The sequence below is a fragment of the Protopterus annectens genome, chromosome 7.part0 (assembly GCF_019279795.1).
Source record: "Protopterus annectens isolate FY-2018-M chromosome 7.part0, PAN1.0, whole genome shotgun sequence".
Classification (NCBI taxonomy): Eukaryota; Metazoa; Chordata; order Ceratodontiformes; family Protopteridae; genus Protopterus; species Protopterus annectens.
In genome coordinates this window covers 1,951,402,765-1,951,425,024 of record NC_056739.1, presented here as the reverse complement: position 1 = coordinate 1,951,425,024, position 22,260 = coordinate 1,951,402,765, and the positions used below count along the sequence as shown (strand labels likewise).

At 40.8% G+C, this 22,260-nt stretch overlaps 1 protein-coding gene across 1 annotated transcript in view; it reads left to right on the top strand.

Moving 5' to 3' along the window:
* Window positions 1-22,260, top strand: part of LOC122807269 (kelch-like protein 25) — a 425,726-nt gene that overhangs the window by 236,422 nt on the left and 167,044 nt on the right. The window lies entirely within an intron of this gene.

Here is a 22,260-nt window from a genome sequence, read left to right as displayed (position 1 = left end):
TTTTTTGTTTTTTCCTCAGACAGGTTTGATCTAGCAACTTTATTCAAAAATATTATTACTATATTTTTTTGCCGTGTAATCTCATTGCACAAGTATCCATTCTTCTGCTGTCTTTCACATAAGTGTGTAGCTTCACAAACAGAAATTGCAAATTGAGAATTTTTTTTTTAGAAAAAACAAAAGTATTTTTTTTTGTCCTGTGTTCCTGCAGTAAGAGAGACCCCCCTTCCTGCATTGGCCTATTTATTTCCCTCCCCATCCACGCATCTAAGAACCAGAGGTTGTTCCATCTCCCTGCAGAGCTCAGAGGTGTTCTGCTCCATTTCAGAGTTCTTCTCCTACTTTCTGCAGCCTGATATGCATGCACACAACTGAAGTGGGACTTGCAATACCAGTCTACTGATGTACGCTGAAATCTGCCACTCGGCTATGGATTTCTTTGTGTTCCAGAGCACACGTTTTGTTACAAGTACTTCCTTTTTTTAATACCAGATATCTGCCAGGCCTCGGTAATATAACAGACTTTACCACTTCCCACCCACCAGGATAGGCTGCCCAGCATATTAGCCTAGCACTCTTACCCCTCCCTGGCTAGCTTTTCCAGCAGCCAGGCTACTTACTGAACTTGTGGTTTCTGTGCCGTAGTCAGGGCTTTATCCCTGTTTGCCAGAGAACCAGTGCTGCTTTGTTATGCCTTTAATAACTTGCTGAAATTGAAAGCTAGATGCATGCAGAGCACATACAAAGTTGAATGTAGCTGGTCTGTTTAAACAACTTTATCAATTGTCCTTAACATATAGTCAGAAAAGTAGCAGTCGTACAGCCCCTTAAATTGGATGTTAACACATTTGTTGTACTATATTAAACTCCATCTTGTCTGCATTGCCCCCCCCCCCCCCCCATATTTTATTAGGTTAGTGAAAATTGCTTGTACAAGTGACTCTGAGGAATTCCTGAATCCAGTGGGCATGTCCCCCCTTCTGGGGATGCAGCGCAAAAATCAATAAAAGAATGGGTGCATTTCTGTAAAAGAGGTCACTATGCTGATTAAACAGCTCTGCAGTGGGAAGGCTGCAGGAGTGGATGAAATTCTGACTCTGGTTGGAAATGCCAAAGTAGCTGGATGTTGTGACTGGCTGGTTAATGCATCTTTTTCAGTGCTTCTTTGAAGGCAGTGATAGTACCTCTCTACTGGTAAACTGGAATGGTGATCCCCATTTTCAAAAAGAAGGATGTGAGGGGAGTACTGTAGAGGGCTCGCAGTTCTTAGAAAGCCTATACATTGGTGTTGGGAAGAAGACTGTATCCAATAGATTAGCCTTTGATTCAGGAGGAGCAATTAAATTTCCTTTTCAGCCATAATATTGCATTAGCTCTTTGCCCTTGCACAGATATTGGAGGTTTTATGGTAATTTCCCTGTCTTGTCCATAGGTGTTTTGTGGTCTTTGAGTAGGCATTTGACCAAGTACCGTGGAATGGGCGATTCCATTGTACTTTGTCAAATGCCTACTCAAAGACCACAAAACACCTATGGACAAGACAGGGAAATTACCACAAAACCTCTAATGTAGGAAGTGCTGCAATAGTATGGGGTTCCAGGGCTGCTGTTGTGTACCATTCATTTCCTGTATCTGTATTCTTAATGTCAAGTCCGATATATTCAAGGTAAGAACAGGACTCCACCAAGGATGTTTCTTGTCTTTTCTCCAATTCATGGTAATCAGTGACAGGATTTCAGATCAGAACTGTGGACTGGAGAGTATGCAGACTGAAGATGTGAGGGATGCAATTCAATTTCTTGCAGATAATGTTGCTCTGGTGGCTTGGGAATGGAATGCAAAATTGAAGGTACGTGGGATGAAACGTGGTACAGACAAGCAGTTGTCATGGCAGCAAATGGAAAGCAGCAGCAGAAGCTGAAAATTGAGATAGGAGGGAAATAACAAGTTCACAGTTTCATGTGTATGGGATGGGTGGATGAGGAGAAGGAAAGGCTGGATAAGGCAGTCAGATTTAGAATCACAGGGGCTGCAGCCAATTGGCACAGAGTTTTTGAGAGAAGAATTACAAAGAAGCTGAAAAGTATGTTGTACAAAACAGTGGTGTGACCAGCACAACTATATCGTAGAGAAACCTAGACAATGAAGCCAGCAGAGCAGTTGAAGTTAGAGGTGATGGAAATTAAATGCCTGAGATGGGTGGCAGAATGTACGCTGTGGGACAGATAAGAAATAAGGACCCCAGAACAGAAGCCAAAGAATCTCAAATTGTAGAGAAGGTCAAAGAGAATGTGTCACAGTAATTTGGACACTTGAGCAGTAAAGTAAAAGATGATTTGGGAGGGCAGGAAGAAGACAAGAGATGGTTGTATTATATGAGAGAAGAACTATGATGGCCTGGCATTACTGTCAAAGAATGTAAGAGAGTGACCAGAATTGTGAGAAATGGTGATGGGTGATGCATCACCCCAATCCCGTCTGGAAACTGGGAAAAGAGGGGATGATGATATCCTCTTGGCTTCAAGCGATTGATCCCCGATATGCATTGGAGCAATTCATTCTGGAGTGAAGAGATTGGCAAGAGAATGTGCTACTCTGAATCCGAGGTAGTGGCTCTCCCCAGAAAAATAGTGGATTGTTGTCTACATGTAAGCAGGGGGTGGCTATTTCATGTAAATGATTTTAAATATCTTTTAGATGTTCTTCGTGTATCACTGACGCAGTCATCACATTTGGGTTATCTGCTTGCAGTAGCCCTCAGTCGGCCTGATTATCAAAGTCTTGGGTCCTGCGTCGGTTGCTGTCCCATCTTCCATGATGTCAGGTCATCAGGGGTATAAAATATGCAGCCGACGCCATTACATCAGTCTTTTCTTGCCGTGCGGTGCCCGAAGCAGAAGCAGTTCGCAAGTGCCGGTTGGCTGACTCCTGAAATTTTTGTTTTCAAGTTTCAGAACTGAAGTCTTCAACTTAAAGCTAAGTACCCCGTTGGGGAAACTTTTTCTTGCTCCTTACCGATGTCAGTAAAAGTTAATAATTGCACTACTTGTGGAAAGCAAATACCTCATAAAGATTTTCATTTGTACTGTATTCCTTGCCTAGGCCCTGACCACGATGTACCTTGCTGTTGGTTTTTGTGCTTTATTTAATCAGTGCACTATCCATCGCCAGTATATTTTTGCCTCTAAATATTTCGTTTTTTGGTTTATTTATCCAGAAATGTCGTCTGTTAGCCATCCGACTACCAGGATTCCGAAAAAAATGCAAAGATAGACAGAGACAGGCTGCCGAGGTCCAAAACTGCAGACGACACTTCTAAGCCAGTCGACAGTTTGCCGGTACTCGGTGAGGTGCTTTCGCAGCCCCTGATACCCACTACTTCTGATTTGCAGGCCTCTACTGAGACTCATTTGGCATCTTGTATGCTGGGAGATACTTCAACTATGGAACCCGTGGATGCCTCTACCTTGGATGGGTCCAGAGCTGCTGTGCAGGCACCAGCTTCTGAGGCTGTATTCAGGCCTACGGACTTGCATGTTAAGTTGACACCTCCTTCATTACTAAGGCCTAAATCTCGATCCATGTCTAAAAAAACGATGCTCAAGCCCCTATGCCTAAAAAACAAATGATAAAAATGGCTGAAGATCTAATAACTCTAATCAGGGGTAGGCAACCACCCCCCTCTAAGAGGCCTAGGGCTGAGCTTGATTATGAATCTTCTGATCTGGATTCTGTTTCTTCTGATGACCTGGATTTGTCCTTACCTACTTATGAGGTTCTGATGCAGAGGATTCTATTCCCTCTGCTTCCCCTCCTGAGGATTTTTCTTTTGGGGAAACCTTACATACTTTAAGGGAGCAATTTCACTGGGAAAGCCAGGAATGTTCTGATTTAAAAAAGAGGCTTGGGGATTTCCTTCTTCTACCTCAGCATAGGCCTTTACTAAAAGCACACCTAAAAACATGCTGGCTATGCCCTTGCAACTCCCTCTCTAATATCACCCACCCCATCCAACCACTACCTTTCTTTCCATCCCACTAACTACCTTGATTATAGTAAGCTTGGATGCTCATAAGCCTGGTACTTATTATACAGCAGGAACTTCTTATTGTAACATTTGCTAATGTCTGTTATGTACTTCGCTGGTAAAGATTCTAGTTGTCTACTGATGTACTATGTTCTTAATCTGTAACTATGTTTGCAATTAATTGCTATGTTAATCAAATTGTTAATCGCTGTGTAAATCCAATGCAACTGTCTGTATATTTTAACTGTGGAGCTTTTCTTCCCGTGCCTCCACTGAAAATGGACCTACGTCCAGTCAGACACTCCCGGTCAACAAATGTAAATAAATAAATATACCTCCTGTACTAGACATTGTTGATGATGTTTTCTTGGAATCCAGTTTGGCCCCTGATTCCCTGCCTCGTGCTCCTAGTAAACCTGACAGATACTACAGGGTTCCTGATTCCCACAAGTTCCTTTTCAAAAATCCTGTTGCAGATCCACAGACTATTTCTCAGGGGCCCAAGGGCATTAAGGCTGATAGAGATTCCAGGGCACTGGATAGATGGGGTAAAAAGGTTTATACTTCGGTTTATACTTCAGCAACCTTGGCAATCAGAGCTTTAAACTCCCAATTTCATATGTTAAAATATCAGCAACATGTCATTGGACTGCTTAAACAGAAAATGATGTTGATTCCTGACTGTGTGGAAAATAAAGATTTACAGGACTTAATGCCTTCTGCTGAACAAGTTGGCAATGTGGTTTTGATTCTTTAGAGCCCTCTTGCAGGGCTGTTGTTACTGGGTCTGTGCTTAGAAGACATGCTTGGCTTAAGGAGCAATCTTTGCCTGATCATGTTAAAGCTAAATTGTTGGATGCTCCTTTAAATCGGGACCACCTGTTTGGCAACAAGACTGAAGACGTAATTAAAAAGATGGAAGATAAAGCTAAATCTATGCAAGCTGTTAGCTTTTTACAAGTGCAACCTCCTAGATTTAGTAGGCACTAGCCTACTAAGAATCGGTCCTTTCCAGCCCCTTCCAGGTCTTCTCAAGCCAAATCCAGACACAGCAAAAACCCCAGGTTTCAGTCCCAGGGGACTCTCAGAACTAAGCAGTGGGGGCCTCCACTTCCAAATCTGGGAATAACAAGACCCCCCCCCCCCATGGCAAACAGTCTCAATGACTTCCTTTTAAAATTTCCAAGCACTTATCTTCTGACCGCCCCTTTGGGCGGAAAGATTGCTCTTCATGCAAAGAACTGGGAACTCCTAACCCAGGACAAATGGGTTTTAAATATAGTGTCCCAGGGATACAGATTTCATTTCCACACATTGCCAACACCAAATGGGTGGCCGGACCTGCCCCCAAAGCAGTGGGCAGAGGCTCAAAAACAAGTACTTTCTCTCTTAAGCATGGGGGCTATTCAACTGGTACCAGAAGAGGAAAAGGGACAAGGTTCTACTCCAGACTTTTCCTGGTACCCAGAAAAGACAAATCATTGAGTCCAATCCTGGATCTGTCTACTCTAATCACCTTTCTTGAGATTCCAAAATTCAAGATGCTGACTCTTCACCAATTACTTCCTATGCTAGGTAAAGATGCCTGGTTGCCAACACTAGATTTAAAAGAAGCATACCTGCACATCCCAATCAGGGAATCTTGCAGAAGATACCTACGCTTCAAAGCAGGTTGCACGCATGATCAGTTCTCTACACTGCCCTTTGACTTGTCTACTGCGCCGAGGATATTCACAAAGTGCCTGGCTCCCGTTATTGCATTTTGCAGGCAAAGAAGTATTCAAATATACCCATACCTGGACAATTGTCTAATTCAGGCAGAAAGCCAGGGCATACTTTTGAATCATCTGGCATTTGTAAAAGGGTTTCAACTTGTCTGAGGTACACCATAAACGAAAATAAATCACAGCTAGTACCCTGTCAACAAATTACATTCCTGGGAGCAAGCTTGAATACAACTTCCCAGATGGCTTACCTCACACCAGAAAAGCAAATTTATTTGATAACCTATTTCAGACAAGTGGCCACAAAAACCCTGCTATATCTGTAAGACAAATACTGCAAGCCTTGGGGTTCATGCCCTCCTGCATTCTTCTAAAACCATATGCAAGACTGCATATAAGGAAACTACAGTGATATCTAAAAAGCCTATGGAGTCAACATTCTCGCAGCCTAGAAACAATGATTCTTATCATACCTTGCCTATGCCTAGAGTTCCTCTGGTAGGCAGAGACCTGCCACCAAAACAAGGGATTACCATTCACACTACCCCCTGCCGCCCAAATCCTAACAGATGCATCAGACTATGCATGGGAGGGCTCACCTGGCAGGGAAGTGCATTCAGGGCAAATGGAACCCAAGTCAAATGCACTTACATATCAGTCAAAAAAATGTTAGCTGTGCAAAATGCTCTGACGGCCTTCAAGGACTACATTCTTCTAGGACAACTAATGGTAAAGACGGACAACACCACGGTTATGTGGTACATAAACAAGCAGGGGGGTACACGTTCCTACCCCCACTGCAGACTAGCCATTGCATTGTGGAACACAGCCTTGAGCTACCAAGTGCACCTACAAGCTCAATTCCTGCCAGGAAAATTAAATACACTGGCAGACGGACTAAGCAGAAACCTCATGTCCCACACAAGAGTGGAAACTGGAACCAAGGATTTTCAACAAGTTGACAAGCGAATGGGGGAGCCCAGACATAGACTTATTTGCTTCCCCCCAGAACTACCAATTGGACAAGTTTTACACAAGGACTCCCCACAAACAAGCCTGGAAAGTGGATGCTCCTTCAGCTGGAAAAAGGACTCCCTACAAACAAGCCTGGAAAGTAGGTTTTCCAGCTGAAGGACAGAGCATCCATCAGTCTATGCCTTCCTCCTGCTGCCTCTGCTCTCCAAAGTTCTACTAAAAGTCAAACAGGACAAACCAAGGATAATTTTGATTGCTCCAGACTGGCCGCACCAACACTGGTACCCCCTCCTGCGCAGTGTGTCGCAGTTATCTCCATGGCACCTGCCTCAGACCCCTTCCCTAAATGGGTTTAACATAGCGAGATAGCTTTAAAAAAGCAAAGGAGATTCTCTGTTGCTTTTTTTAAAGCTGTCTAGCTTTGTTAAAGTCCTTTAACATAGCGAGTCACTTTGTAAAAAGCAACGGAGATCTTGCTTTCTCCGTTGCTTCCACCCACAGCTCTCATGTACTGCATAAGCATACGCATGGGCAGTACATCAGAACTGCTGCAGAATGCCAGACAGCTGCAGAAGGGCAGCACGGAGGCATTATACAATGCCATTATTTAAGAAAAGTAAGTATTTTTTTCTTAAATAATGTCATTGTATAATAGCAATAAACCACTTCTGGGTGTGGGTAATGCTGGATTTACCCACGGTTGTCTTTGTTTGGCCACTCAGGCTTTGCCCTCATGACCAGACCACACCAACCATGGGTAAATCCAGCATTACCCACACCCAGGTGTGGGTTATTGCTTAAGTAAACATTATATATTCATCATATTGATCACAGTCACAATATTCTTGGCTATATGGGCTATATTGTACCAAAAATATAACAGCCAGCCAGCTTCTGTAGGTTCAGGGCACCAGATTGTCAAGCAGCTCAAGTTGAGCTGACTAAAACACAAGTTAGGGTGCAAAGCCCTTCAAAGCTTTACTGTTGCCAAAGAGTACACTCCTCTGAGGTTTTTGTGGATCGACTATCTGCTTTGGTTTCCTGTGATGGGGCAGATGCATTCTCTTTGGAGAAAAATATTTTCTTAATTTTGTTGATTTATTACTCTCTTCTTCAGGAAAGTTATTTTAAAGGAGTGTTGTGTTTTTAACGGACTGTCTCAAGCCTGTGACATGCTTTTAAATGGAGCACTGTGTTTTTTTTTCTGTCCTTTTAAAAGTGGTGTAAACATATTTTTTTTCTGTGGATAAATTGTGTTCGTTTTAAATTTGTGAGGCTGGCATTTTGTTTGAAAGTGCTTTGTACTGTTTTTTTTTTTCTGTCAAAAAAATTAACTTTTTTATTTATTGATTGATTTTTACTGGCAATTGCTTTTAGTCTTTGGGAAAGCGGCACCATTTTCATCTTGACCATGAAACAGACTGTAGGTCCTTCTTCCAGCCACAAAAAGAAAAAACAAAAATAAAGCAAAGCACCTTTGCTACCACAGCAGGCTAGTAATTTGCTTCAGTCACAAGCAGGTGATTCTGCTGTGGCCATTTGTTGTACTTCAGACCACTCATCTTTTGCCCCAGATCCCTCGAGTGTAGACACTACAGCCACTATGGACCAGGGGTAAACCACATCCTGTATGGCTGTTGGGGTCCCGTCATTGGCAAGGGAGAGGCGGTCTTGTCAGTCCTGGGTGAGGGAACACGGGAGATTACTCTGTTGTGTCAGCATTCTCTCCCCATCCCTGGGGAAGCTACCGCTAATGTTAGGAAAAATTGGGCCAACAGTGTTACTATCAAAAAGAAACCAAAAACCAAGCATGTATATACATCTTGATTTTCTTTGGATAGGACAAATTTACTGTGTCTGGCTTAGAGTTTAATTCAGGCTATAGATCTTTCATATAAAGTAGTTTCTGATAAAAGAGAGGGAGATTCCTTGTTTCCGATTCTGAATTTAAACAGGAAGATGCAGGGAAAGTGTGTTTTTTTTTTCCCGTCAAATTTCTGATTCAGATTCTGGGGAGAGTTCAGATTCTGATTCTTCCTCTGGGGGATTCTCTTTCACTGAGACTATTGCTATAGAAGGTGACTGTGTTTTCAGCAAGAAAACATGGAGGTTTCTCAGTCCCTCAGAAAATACTATAATTTGCTACAGAAGGATTTTCCAGAACCTACATCCATTCCTCTTGTTTGTCTGCTTTAGCGGATGTATGTGTTACTACCTGCAGTTTTCCTGATAGCCAGCCAGCTGCTCCTATTAAGGCAGATATGATGTATAAAGTTCCACAGTCTTTTACATTTTTATATACTATTCCCAAACCTGACCCAGCAGCTGTAGCTTTACTTAATCCCACTGCTGCTAGTTGCATGGTTAATTCCAGTTCTACTCTTCCTGATAAGGTTGGAGAAATCGATGGGTATGAGAGAAGTGTATCATACCCCTCAACTGTCCCTGATTTTCAGGGACGTCCCTGATTTTGATTCAAATTTTAGCTTTGTCCCTCTTAATCCCTCTTAACACTGGTGCCTTTTGAACAAAAGGTGGTGAATTATACTTAATAAATAATGACAATAATGAGTTGAATACTTATTTTACTTCAGGAAATGTATATTAATTCACATTCTCTAATTCTGTTAATGTCTCAAGTTAATAGAACTAATAATTTAAGTGTCCCTGATTGTCCCCGATTTTTTTTTTCTGGATTTGTCCCTGATTCTGTTTGTCCCTAATTGGTTGAGAGGTATGAAGTGTATACTTCTGCAACTTTGATTTTCAGAATTTTGAATTGTCGGGCTCATATATGAAAGTTTGTTCTGACAAATTGTGAAGGTATGAGGAATGTTTTATATGCAATTTTCTGTTGTGAAGAAAAATCTGCTTTAAATAGCTCAGTTTCTTCTATTGCACAGGTCACTTATTCATTTACAGTGTGTAATTATAGCTGTTGATACTTCTTACAGGGCTGTGGCCACTGGCACTGTTTTTGAGAAACTTTGCATGCCTGCATTCTCAGAACCTCCCAGATGATGATAAAAGGAGATTTAAAAATCTCCCTTCACTAGAGTTTGGCCTCTCTGCTGTTGAGGTGATCAAAAAGTGTGAGGAAAGGGGCAAGCTGTTCCAGGGATCTGTAAGATTTTTCAGCCGTCCTTTTCCAGATTTTCTAAAATTTTTCTATCTCCTCATCCAATTTTGTCAACAAACAAAATAAACAGTCTCAACAAAATACAGGTAAACAGACACTTAAGAAGAAATGATAAGAGAATTCCAAAATGTCTTGAACCTCCCACAACCAAGGACAGTCCAACAAGTCTGACTATTCCAGATCTTGTGAACCCCTTCCACCCTGGCCCATTTTTTCTTGCAGCAAGTCTGAATTTCCATTTTCCTGTTTGGCAACAGATAGTTTGGACAAGTGGGTTCTGGAAGTTATTCATCAAGGCTACGAATGGCAGTGGGGAGGAAGTTTGTCCTTTCCAGTAGGTCATTCCTCATCCTCAATACCTCCCAACCTCAGAAATCTGGACAAAACTGGAATAATGGGGGAACAAAGGCCCAAAAATAGGGACAGGTTTTAAATATTGCTGTTACTAGATTAACAGGATTTGTATTAGCATGCATTTTCTGATCTGAAGTCACAGTATTGCAGTGCAGTGCAGTGGTGCAGCAGTTAACATCCTCTCCTCACAACAAGAGGTTCCCCAGTTCGATTCTCAGCTGGGATGCCTTCTGTGCAGAGTCTGTATGTCCTTCCTATGTTCGCCTGGGTTTCCTCCCACATTTCCAAAGACATGTGGAGTGTTTCCCCAGGCTTCCTCTGAAAATAGTCATACTTTCACAGTCAACAATGTTAAATAGAAATAAAAAGTCTGAACCCCCAAATGTGTCATCATTTGGTGACATCAGTCCTTAGTGATTTGCCAGAAAGCCACACATTTTGTGAAGAACAGACCAAAAAATATAAGGCAACAATCTAGATAGTTGAGATGTATGCTCATTCTCCAGGTCTGACTCTTTATTATTTCCACTGTTATCCAAAACAGCAAAGAACCAATTCTTCCTTTCCAGGTGTGAAAGAGTTGTATATCAAGGAGATGCTTGCCCTGATCAAGACACTCACTGAATTATGTTTGTTCCCCGGGACCTCTTCAAGTCGTAGCAGACAATACCACAGTCTTGTGGTATATCAACAAGCAGGGAGAAAACTGTTTATGAACCCTTTTGTAGACTAGCTGTGTTAGCTTGGATATAGCTTCACAGCACAATTCATTTTACAGGTATCCTACATTTTATCCGAGCAAAATTGGGTGGCAGACAAACTGAGCAGGATTAGGGCAGACCTTCATGAATGGAAACTAGATCAGATGGGCTTCCAAGATTTAAGGGTCTTCCAAAATTTGATACATCTGTGAGGAGTTCCAGTGTAGACCTCTCTGCTTCCTCTCTGAACAATCAACTGACAAGATTATGTTCCAAAACTCTATGCAAGAAGGCCTGGAAGGCAGATGCCTTTTCTTTTCCTTGAACAGGAATGTTCGTGTATGCTCTTCCACCCTTTCCACTAATATCCCGGGTACTTCTGAAGGTTCAAAAGGAATCCCTCAAGATCATTGTGGCTACTCCCTTCTGGCTCAAGCAACTGTGGTTCAGCCTTCCTGTAGAAATGGGCAATTATCACAAGCATCCTCAAAGAATAGCTGTGCACACACAAGAACACACATGTTTGATATTCCCTGAAATCCATCAACTTCAGCAACTTCAGTTGATTGCCTGGATGATGGGGTTTTAATTCCTTTTAGGCACCTGTTTCCTGAGGGTATTAAGCATGTACTAATAAAGGCAAGAAAGCCTACTACTAGAAAATCATGTATTAGCAAATGAAAAGGTTTTTTAGTTGGTCCCAACAACATAAACAACACCCATTCAGAGCTAGTTGTTCCCTGGTTCTACAATATTTCTGTGAGTTACTATCCTGCGGCCTTTTTTATTTCGCTGTCTGGGTTCATTTATTTGGCCATTTGAGCATGTCTGCCCAAGGATCCACCTCCTTCGATGCAGTCTCATGTCAAAGGTCCAAGAAAGGGGGTTTGTATAAGTGACCTCCAGGAAAGCCTGTAGCCCCTCCTTGGAATTTTTATTTTGTTAGAGAAGCTAACACTTGCTCTATTTGAACCAGCTAATATGGCTGACTTAAGGTTCTTAACATGAAAAACAGTTTGTTATTGTTCTGACCTCTGCGAGAAGGGTATCTGATTTGTAAGTTCTTATGGCAAGTCAACCTATCTCATTTTCAATAGGGTTTCTTTGACCACTAATCCTTGTTTTATGCCCAAAGTTGTATCAGAGTTTACTTTAAGACAAACTATCCATCTCCCTGTTTTTCCTGAAACTAAAAGTGAGGGAGAAAGGATACTTCTTACGTTTGATGTCCACAGACAACTCTGATACTGTCTCAACAAAACTACTCTGATACTGTCTCAACAAAACTACATCTTTCAAGTCTTTGGATCAGTTGCTCATTTCTTCTGAAGAGAAGAAGAGGTAACCTGTATCAAAGTTGACTGTTTCCAAACTGTTGTGCCAAACACAAGAATGTTGTATTCTGTATAGCCTTACATAATTGTTCAGCACCTTTTTGGTAAAAGGACTTGGATCCCAAATAAGTGGGCGCAGAAAAGATGTAAAAATGTAAATTGATGCCTATATGTCTATAGTTACCAAATTAAACAATTTGGTAAGCAAAGACATTATTTACATCAAGCTTAAGAATTAAGAGTAGTCCCCTCCCTGTAGTTTTAAATATTGGGCCTTACAAGTTGCTAAACCGGTTTGAGAGTTTGGGGGCTTTCCACCATTCATTGTGCATGTGGAAAATGTCATTTGGACTCTGATGTAATGACTGTAATTCATTTATTGTAGCAACTGTACATAAAAAGAAAATGTATAATTTGGTAATTATTGCTGCCTTAATTAGTTTATAATTATGAGATTTTTTTATTTTAATACATTTTAAGTTTTTTTTTTTTTTTTTCCCAGGGACACCAGTAAAGTGCTTGTGCTCAAAATATTCTTCTTATTAAATTTAATACTGGGTAATGCATTCTTTTTAATTTTATTTTATTATTTACAAACATTGTGTGTGTACTGTTGATGTTGTTATTTCCACTCTTTAACAAGAGCAAAGAGCTGTAGTTCTACAGACATGGTATAGTGCCTTGTTTCCTGTTGATAGTAGCTTAGAAGGCATGACTTGGGAAACTCTTTCCATCATGTAACACAATCATCGTCAGATTCACTTTTAGATAATTTTTTACTCGCGTAATGAGAAAATATTTGGGGATATGACTAAAAAAAAAGCTCTGTCTGGAATGGGAACAGATTGTGTATACATATTCATTTTTTTACATACTGCCCTTTTTTAAATAAAGCTCAACCCTTTTTTATAGACTTGGAACAGGCAGCCAGAAAGTTAGTTACAGAAATTGCAGTCTAAGACCCAAAGTAATCATTTTAAAGCAGTTTTTCTAAGGCAGACCCAAACTTGTTTTCTGGCAGAATCAGGTTACCAGTATTTTAAAACTTAGAACCACGAAGCAGAATCACTTTTCCACTTTATTTATTCTAGTATTTTAAAACTCATTCCCAATGAAGTCTCTAACTTTATAAGCCCTTGCTATACAAGAAAGACTAAACATCTACTTTTCTGCATTTTCCTCAATCCCTTTTATTCAGTGTATAATGTTGAAAGCAAAAGAGAACAAGTACATTTTATATCAGTAGTTCCTTATTAGCCAGTACAATCTTGGCATTTTCAGTGTTGCTGTTAATGGCCCACAGCCAAATGTTTCTGCTGCCAGTGTTTCAGGATTTGTTGGCTTTGCTGCAGGGCATGGCTTTTCGTCCCAGTTTGAAGTCTCTCATACTAATGGCTTGGATGATGTACAACTAATCCTAAATACATTTTCTGAAGCTGTATTATCTCTTAAAGGAATCCCAGATTCCTGCTACTAGAAAATCATTGTTAAGTAAAATGTAAAAACATTTTTTTTCGTGCTCTTCACCTTACAGTTTGCAGTACTATGGTCAGTCTGTGTAATTCTGGTCTTGTTTTAGTTGATCTGTTTTCACCATTTCTACTTTGCCAGATAGGTTATCATGCAAATACTATGATACTTTACAAATGTATCTTGTTTCTAAAGCCTCTTTAAAAATATTCTCATCTTAGTGAGAAGCTATGTTACTATCACGTATCTTTGAAGAATCTTCATTTTCTAATGTTTTTGGAATCATACGTGAATTTTGCTTTTAACAGAAGAAATTCTGACCTATAGGCTTTTTATGTACAATTGACAATCTACAAATTTTCTCCAAGGACACAGATTCCTTTAGACTGAAGCTTTGGTTTAGGAATTTAGGATTCATAGGAAATACCAGGCTAATTGAAGAGAGGCTGTGCGTGCCTTGCCGGTATTCACAGTCAGGTTTTACAGACCTTTTCAAGGAAGGCAAAGCCTTTAAATCTCTACAGGTCCCAGAGTGCATTTTAGGGCAACTATCCAACTGTCTAGCCATGTTTAAAGAATGGCATGGAGTCACATTGTTTATCATGCAAGGAGAGTCTATTACAGAACAAGGGGAGGCATTGGGCAATGAACCCATTTCCCCGTTTGTTAATTACCTGATGTAAGCTGAGATTTCTGTTGACACTACTATGTAATGCATCAAGAAAAAGGAGATCATGGACACTAGGGTCCCTGAGGGCACTAGAAGTAAGCCCCCCCCCCCCCAAAAAAAAACCCAAGAACAAAATCACACTGGTGGAATCCTAACCTTAAAAGGGTATAAAACCAAAGGAGGAAAGCCATGGCCAAAATCAAAATGAGCAACTCTCAAAATGACAAGAGCTCACTAATTAAACTAAACAGGAAACTAAGAGGACTAATTAAATCCAAGATGGCTAGTTACGAGGTCAGGATAGCCTCCCAAGCTAAAGACCACTGCAAGGCCTTCTACAGCTATGTCCTTAAAGGTAACACAAATTTATGCTGAACTGGTAGTAAATGCTACCACCTTCACTGATCAGAGTTATGTAGCAACTTTCCTTGTTGACAGTTTTTAGCTGCAACCCCACTACCACCACCATACCCCATGCAATTCCTGCTATCATAACCCCACCAGCTATTATCAGGGAACAGGTCATGGCAGTGCTCACTAAAGCCAAAAAATCAGCCTTAAAGGACTCTTGACAATATCCCAGATTGCCTTCTACGTAGTTTGAAACATGACTTCTCAGGACCATTTAAGTCATTTTTAGACTAAAACCTCAAAACAGCATACATACCATATGAATGGAGGACTGCAACTGTTACCCTCTTCACAACAGTGGACCATTAACAAACCCTGAAGCTACAGACCCATTAGTTTGACTAAGCTAATATGCAAAGCCATGATGGAATGCATTTTCATGGAAATGATCAGCAAAGACATTCGCAATCTACAGACATTGGACCCATCCCAATTTGGTTTTGTCAAATGAAGGTCATGCCTACTTAACCTGGTAAACTTCTTTTACATGATCATCAAGGTAATGGATGAGTTGCAAAATGTGTATACTGCCAACACAGACATGGCTAATGTCATATGATACAATATCCCAGCCAGGTGTCGTTGACAGACTCACAGAACTAGGCATAAATCCTTGTATAATTCATTGGATTGCTAGCTGGCTGACAGGACCCAAGTAGTCAAGATTTGTGAGATTACCTCCACCAGGACACTGGTCAACAGTGAAGTACCTCAGGGCTCAGAGCTGGGCCCATCCCTTTTTGACAAGTATTTCTCAGAAGTTAAGGCTAATGTCAAAGGCATGTGGCTCACCAACTGTGAAGTCAATGCAAATTAAGAGCTATCATAGTTTAAATGACCAAGATTTAACAGAGTTTGAAGGATGACAGACTAATGGCAACCACAGAAAAGTGAATACAACCAATTTTAATAAGTAATATATCGTTGAGAAAATGCTTTCGGCCCCTAATGACTAGCAGTGACTTCAGAACAAAGCAGATTTATGTTGCAACTTCCGTGTTTTAAATATGTCAACCAATTAAAATCTTACCGTGCCAAAAGTGTTCATGAAACACACACACTAACTATAAAAACTAAAATCATTACATTTAAAGGCATACAATAGTAAAATTAATATTGGTTACAAACTGACGTAGATTCCCCCATAAAACTACCATCCTGCAGGAGGGTCTAACAGACAAATGGTGCCAAAGATATGGAATAAAACTTCAGTGCTAAGAATGTATTATAGTGCCTTTTGGGAAAACATTCATACAAGTTAAGGGTGTCTTATCAATGAAGTAATTAAGAGTGGACCCAGTAGTTAGGGATCCAGGAACATACATAGACAGTAATCTGGCCTTTGACCAATGCATAGCTAGTGTAATAAGAAAATCGTTCTGCTTTGCCCAACTTATAAGTAAGGATATGGCACCCAGGTCCAAGGAAGTTATAGTACCACTTTACTCGGCCCTTATCAGGCCCATTATTGAGTACAGTGCCCTCTCTGACATGCACCTAACCAGGCATTTGCAACAGTTGGAATGCCCACAGAGGTGAAGTAACCAGTATATTAACACATTGCCCTGTACTGATTGCCTTAAAGTCCTCACATTCTACTCTATCTCCTATAGGTTTCTGAGTGGTGATTTATGCATAGTATACAAGGCACCCTCAAATCCAGTTCTAATGGATCTTTTGCACATCCGCAAATTGACTGGCATCAGAAACAGTAGATCCAAGAATTTAAACTTTGGTTGAGACTCAAATTGAACATACTGGCAAGACATGTATCCATCTTAAAGATCCCCACACTCTGGAGTATGCTCCCCATCCATGTGAAGCAGTCCATCCCTAATCCTACTCAAATGGAACCTTGACCATTGGATTATCCATCGGATCAGGTAGGTCTATTTCCCTCCGCTCTGGGCAGACATTTTCCAAAGTTTTGTGCCAGAGTTCCCAATCCTCAGGCATGGAAGATGGTTGCCCTAGCCTTCTCTTGGAAGGGGATGTTTCTCTATGCATTCCACTCTTCCTCTGCCTTCAGAAAGTTCTTTTAAAAATTCAAGAGGGCCAACCAAAAATCTTGCTGGTGACACCCTTTTGTCCAAGACAGCATTGGTTCCCCCTTCTTCTGCATTTAGCCAAGGGCAATCATCACAAGATTTATGAAGGGAAGATAAGGTAAACTGTGTGTGTGTGCGCATGTGCATGTATATCTATATATATTCTCTGGTTCGATTCTCTGCTGAAGTGCCTTCTGTGTGGAGTCTGCATGTCCTTCCTGTGTTTGTCTGGGTTTCCTCCAGGTCCTCCGGTTTCCTCCCACATGCCAAAGATATGCAGTAGGTGGATTAGACACTCTTTAAATTGGCCGTAGGTGTGAGTGTCTGTGGGCAAGTGTGTGGTGCACCCTCTGGGGTGAGTTGGGCCTAGGGCTAGCAAACTGATCCCATAAAACCTGTACCTGCTACAGAAATAAGTGCTGAAGGGCGCTCATTGCCTTATATGCTGTATCCACGGGAGTGGATCTAGGATGTGTGTGTGTGTGTGTGTGTGTGTGTGTGTGTGTGTGTGTGAATATACAGTGGATATAAAAAGTGTACACACCTCTGTTAAAATGCCAGTGTTTTGTGATTATAAAAAAATTAGACCACAATAAATCATTTCAAAACTTTTCCTACCTTTAATGTGACCTATAACCTATACAATTCAATTGAAAAACAAACAAATATGTTGGGGGAAAAATAAAAAAAATAAACTTACAATAAGCTGGTTGCATAAGTGTGCACACCCTTAAACTAATACTTTGTTGAAGCACTTTTTGATTTAATTACAGCATTCAGTCTTCTGACTTCTTTTTCTTCCTTATTTGCTGAATCCTCAGATTGCTTGTCTTGATTCATAGGGGTTTAATGATCTTTGCAGACAAGTCACATTATTCCTAAATGTGTTCTATTTGCTCCATGTCTACCATTATTTATCTCACACCTTGTACTAGGGGGTGTGCAGCACTGTCCCATATTAATGAAGACCAGATCCAGTATGTTTGCGACCCTAGTCTGTGTAATGACAGTTTGGTGCAGGGGGTTTGTGTTTACAAAATCAGAAATCTCTGTGCATTCACATTTGATGTCCTGTATATGATTCTCATTTAATAGTGGGGTAATTAAAGCCCCCCAGGAATATGGTATTGAGTTGGATGGTGAGTGAGGGAGTGAAGATGGTGAGAATCACAGATTTTTACTCCTATTTTAACTAGTATTGAAGGTGACCACGTTTTTGTCTGTTCCATTTTAGTCCTCCTTGACTTCATCCCACAGAAGTTCCAGCAGCACACCTGTATAGTGTCCGTGACCATGATGTGATGCCTTTGCCATGTCTCCAGTGTGGATCACAAATACTGATTTCTCCATTTCACTGTGGGTGATCTTCTGTTCCCATACAAAGTGTTGCCATTTGGGCTTTTTCCTGCATCTAGCCTTCAGCAGAGTTTGTCTGTAGTGGCCAAAGCTTTGCAGTAGAAGAATCTCTTTGCATTCTTCTTCCTAAAAGTCTGTCTCCAGATAGCAGTATTCAGGAATTCTTTTAAATAGTTTCTGCCATGTGCAGTCCCACAGCTGCAGACATTGGTATAAACTAGAAGTTCTCTTAGACTCCTGCTGAGAAGTTAGCCATCATGGGCACACAAGCTGGACCCACCTATTCTTATTTCTCCCTTTGGAGGGGGTCCAAGAGGTAATGGCTTTGACCCAAGCTTTCTTTGTTTTTTGTTGTTTAATTTTAGCAGTCATCATGGAGCAAGGTGCACCTTCTCATGGGATAGCTGCAGTGAACATTGAATCAGTTACTGCAGAGATACTAAGTGCCTACAAACTTTCTCTTGGTACATGCTTCTTGTTACAGGACTCTGGAATAGAAGACTATCCCTGCCACTTCTTAGCAAGTCTGTTCTTTCAGCAGTCATATTCTTCACAGATTCTGATGAAAAGATTGCATTGCTTGTGCTGTGCTGTGTTCCCCCAAGGCTTGAGGCAGCAGTGGGTGCTTCACATCTTTCAGTTGTAGCTAAAAGCAAATTTCCAAACCCAAATGGACTTTAGGTACATGCCACCAAAGCACCCTTACTTCATCCATTCATATAAATCCATTGTATGATATCTGAACGAGTAAGAAGACCTAAAATGTTACATCCCTTGTGTAAGGAAATGATGCTTGTGTGACACTACCCTAAAGATAAGGTACTCACAGTCAAAGAAGTCCCCTGAAAGTGGGTAATTCTGGAAGGTGATTTATTCATCAGCTTGGGAGAACATTGCCCTCCCACTTTTATTCCGTGTATCAGTGCAGGGTGGGGAGGCAGGGGTGGATACCTTTTCCATCACTTGGAGTAGGACTTTTCTGTGCACATTCACATGGTTTCCTTCTTTCTACAGCTCATCACTAAGGTTAAAAAAGACCAAACTCATTCTTATTATCCATTTTAAGGAAATGGTTTCATATACACTTGGGTTCTGGCAATATGGCAAACTCTCCCTGTGCTAATTTAATTTTAAATACTTCTCTGTTACATACAGATAATAGTAAATGTTCTTTATTGATGCTATGTGGTTTATTATGTTACAATGACTGCATTCAGTTAATGTATCTTCTGGTTCAGACTGTAGTTGAGAAGGGTCTCAGGACCACCTCAGTTAACCATTTAAATTAAAAAAAAAAAAAAAAAAAGTATATCCCTCACTTTGTGAGTGAAAGATAGCTCCATCTCTAGAGCCTTACTGCGGTTATCTATGATTCTGCTAGAAGTTACAAAGACTGCTTTTTGGAGTCTTAAACTTCTCACATATGTGCCTTCAATAAGAAATGGTTCTCAGTTTAGGCAGGTATATGTTGCAACCCATCTGGTGTACATTTCATGTTATTGCTGACCTGTGCCATGGTCTTGGATAATTTGGGTCACTGTTCTTCCACAGTCACATGGCACATACTGTTTTTTGTGCACATTTTGACCTTGTGGAAGGCAGGATTATGGAACTGCACTAGCTGAGCATACAGATTTATCTTCTTGTGAATGACCCTCTGCTCCACTGGATGTGAACTTGTGCATGGTGGCTGTAGTTTCTCATCTGCCATTCAAGTTTTCTAACCTGGCACCACTGAAGTGCACTTCTTGATTCATTTCTTCTCTTTGTAGTAGCCATCACTCCTATGCATTGGAATTTGGAGCTTCAGGTCCATTTGTGCAGGTAAATGTACCTTGTCTTTCGTAAGTATCAGATGACCCTTGGGAAGAGCACACTTATTCCTGAAGGTGGTTTCTGAATTACCCTGGACTACATTCATCCCCTAGTTTTTTGCAGGGAAGGAAACCAGGTGAGAAATATTCTTTCACATCCTCGTTGTGCACTTTCATTTCAAGTGTTGACCTGAATTGGGTGCGTGAGTTTTGGAAGACTGTCCATTCATTCATTGACCTGAATTGGGTGCGTGAGTTTTGGAAGACTGTCCATTCATTCATTTCCTTTACTCCTTGGAACGAAGGAGCAAAGGAAGAAAGATTTCATATGTTAGGCAAACAGTAAGCAGCTTGCAGGCTAAATAGTGCTACTGAAGCCCTTTCCATTTGAGGACAGACTGCCTTCAGTGCCTTCTTCAAAAGTATCTTGTGCCGTGGCATTTTTTTAACTGCACGCATTTACCAGACATTGTTGTTTTGACTGCTGCAAAGAGATTCTGGCTTCCTTAGGTAGGATGGCACTGCAGCACTCTTCCTTATCTGCTTTGCTTTTTATGATCCTTTGAAATCAACTACCCTGGTAGTTATGACATGGGATTCATTTTAGGTAAGGACCTTTCAATGAGGGTCCTTGATGCTAGATATAAAAAAGTAACATTTTTGTTTGTTGAGCAATAAGAAGTTTTTGATGGGTTAGGTATGTCCTCTTTTTGACACTGTGTGTGGGAATTTCTTTTTTTAGCTTCCACTGTCCATGTCAGAGTGTACTTGTGTTATTATTTGTTAGCAATGTAGTTGTCGCACCTTCATCTTTTCTTGATTTGCAGGAAGGTAAAGACATGTCAGGCAGATTGCTAATTTCTAAATTGTCTTAGGTGTGCATGCATGAGCGTGGAGTGCAGAAGAAAGGCTTGGCAACCTACTTCCATTCCTTCCTTTGCCTGGTGAATTCTGTGAATAGGGGTGACTGTTCACAGGATTGTTATAGGCGTCACCTGTGACTCATAACCATGGATGGTTGGACTAATATGTGGTTAGAGGGTGAACTGATTATGAGTGAAATTATATTAACAGTTTGAGATTTCATGACATGTCATAAGAAGCATGTGTACAAACCCCAGCCATGAGCTGTCCCTGAATTTGCCAAAAGTTACTTGACATAAAGGATAAACTGGGCCAAGAAACCCATCAAAGAGGGTCCTTTAGTAGCTAATCTGAAACATTACATTAAATAACTTGTACATTCTTAGTTACTTCTTCCTCTGCTCTTTACCAGGCAAAAAACATTGAGTACTTTGGTCTGATCTTTATCCTTAACATGCATTTTTGCAGCCCCATCTCCTGTGTCCCCACCCAGAGGTAGAGGTGTTGAGCTAAGGAAATGGGAGACCTTGATTAGAGATCTGACATTTCCTGCTTGCCTATCACATGGCCTTGATCAAATCACTTGAGTCTCATGCTTTCTCTGCAAAGGTGTGTCACTCCTAGTGGTGATTCACCTTGTTACAAGAATGCAGTTTAAATAAGTTTTTGTGTTTCTACACACCATTTTTACATTAGCTTTCCTGACCTTGGTTATTGCCCTGTTCCTAATGCAGCACAAAGCCCTCCAATGACTCTACCCACTTTTCTTTTTGAAACGTGCATCTTCGCTGAGTCTCTGTAAATTGTGAGCCTTTCTTCCTTGTACTTTATTTTACAGATGTCCATTGATGCCACCATTTACTTGATTACCTATCAGCGTGCCTTTACTGGCTCAACCTTCTCCCACAATCCTGCCGTTGCCTCTATAAACTCCTTGAATAATTTCTTGATGCACACTTCATATTTCACACATCTACATCAGTCTGCTGCCGTGGTCTCCCACTACAAACCTTGAGCCATAGCATTTTGGTACTCTGTAAAGCAATTCTTCCTCTCTCCCTTCCTTTGCTTTCTGTAGCTAGCCTTGGCAAGTTTGACAGTTATTTCTTTCTTTCTAATGGGCAATCTCAGAATGTTGTGGCACACTGCATTCTCTGTACTTGTGTTTAAAAATGAGATACACTAAAAAGTCAGGGAGAAAAACATCACTTATGCAAAAAAAAAAAAAAAAAGGAAATCAAAAATTCAACAAAATGGAGTAAAATCAGCAGGCAAGCCCTCCTACACCCCCTGCTAATTATGTATACCAACTCCAAGATCACAGTACAGTGGGGGAAATGATAAATTCCCTGATCTCTACTGTACAGTGTTCT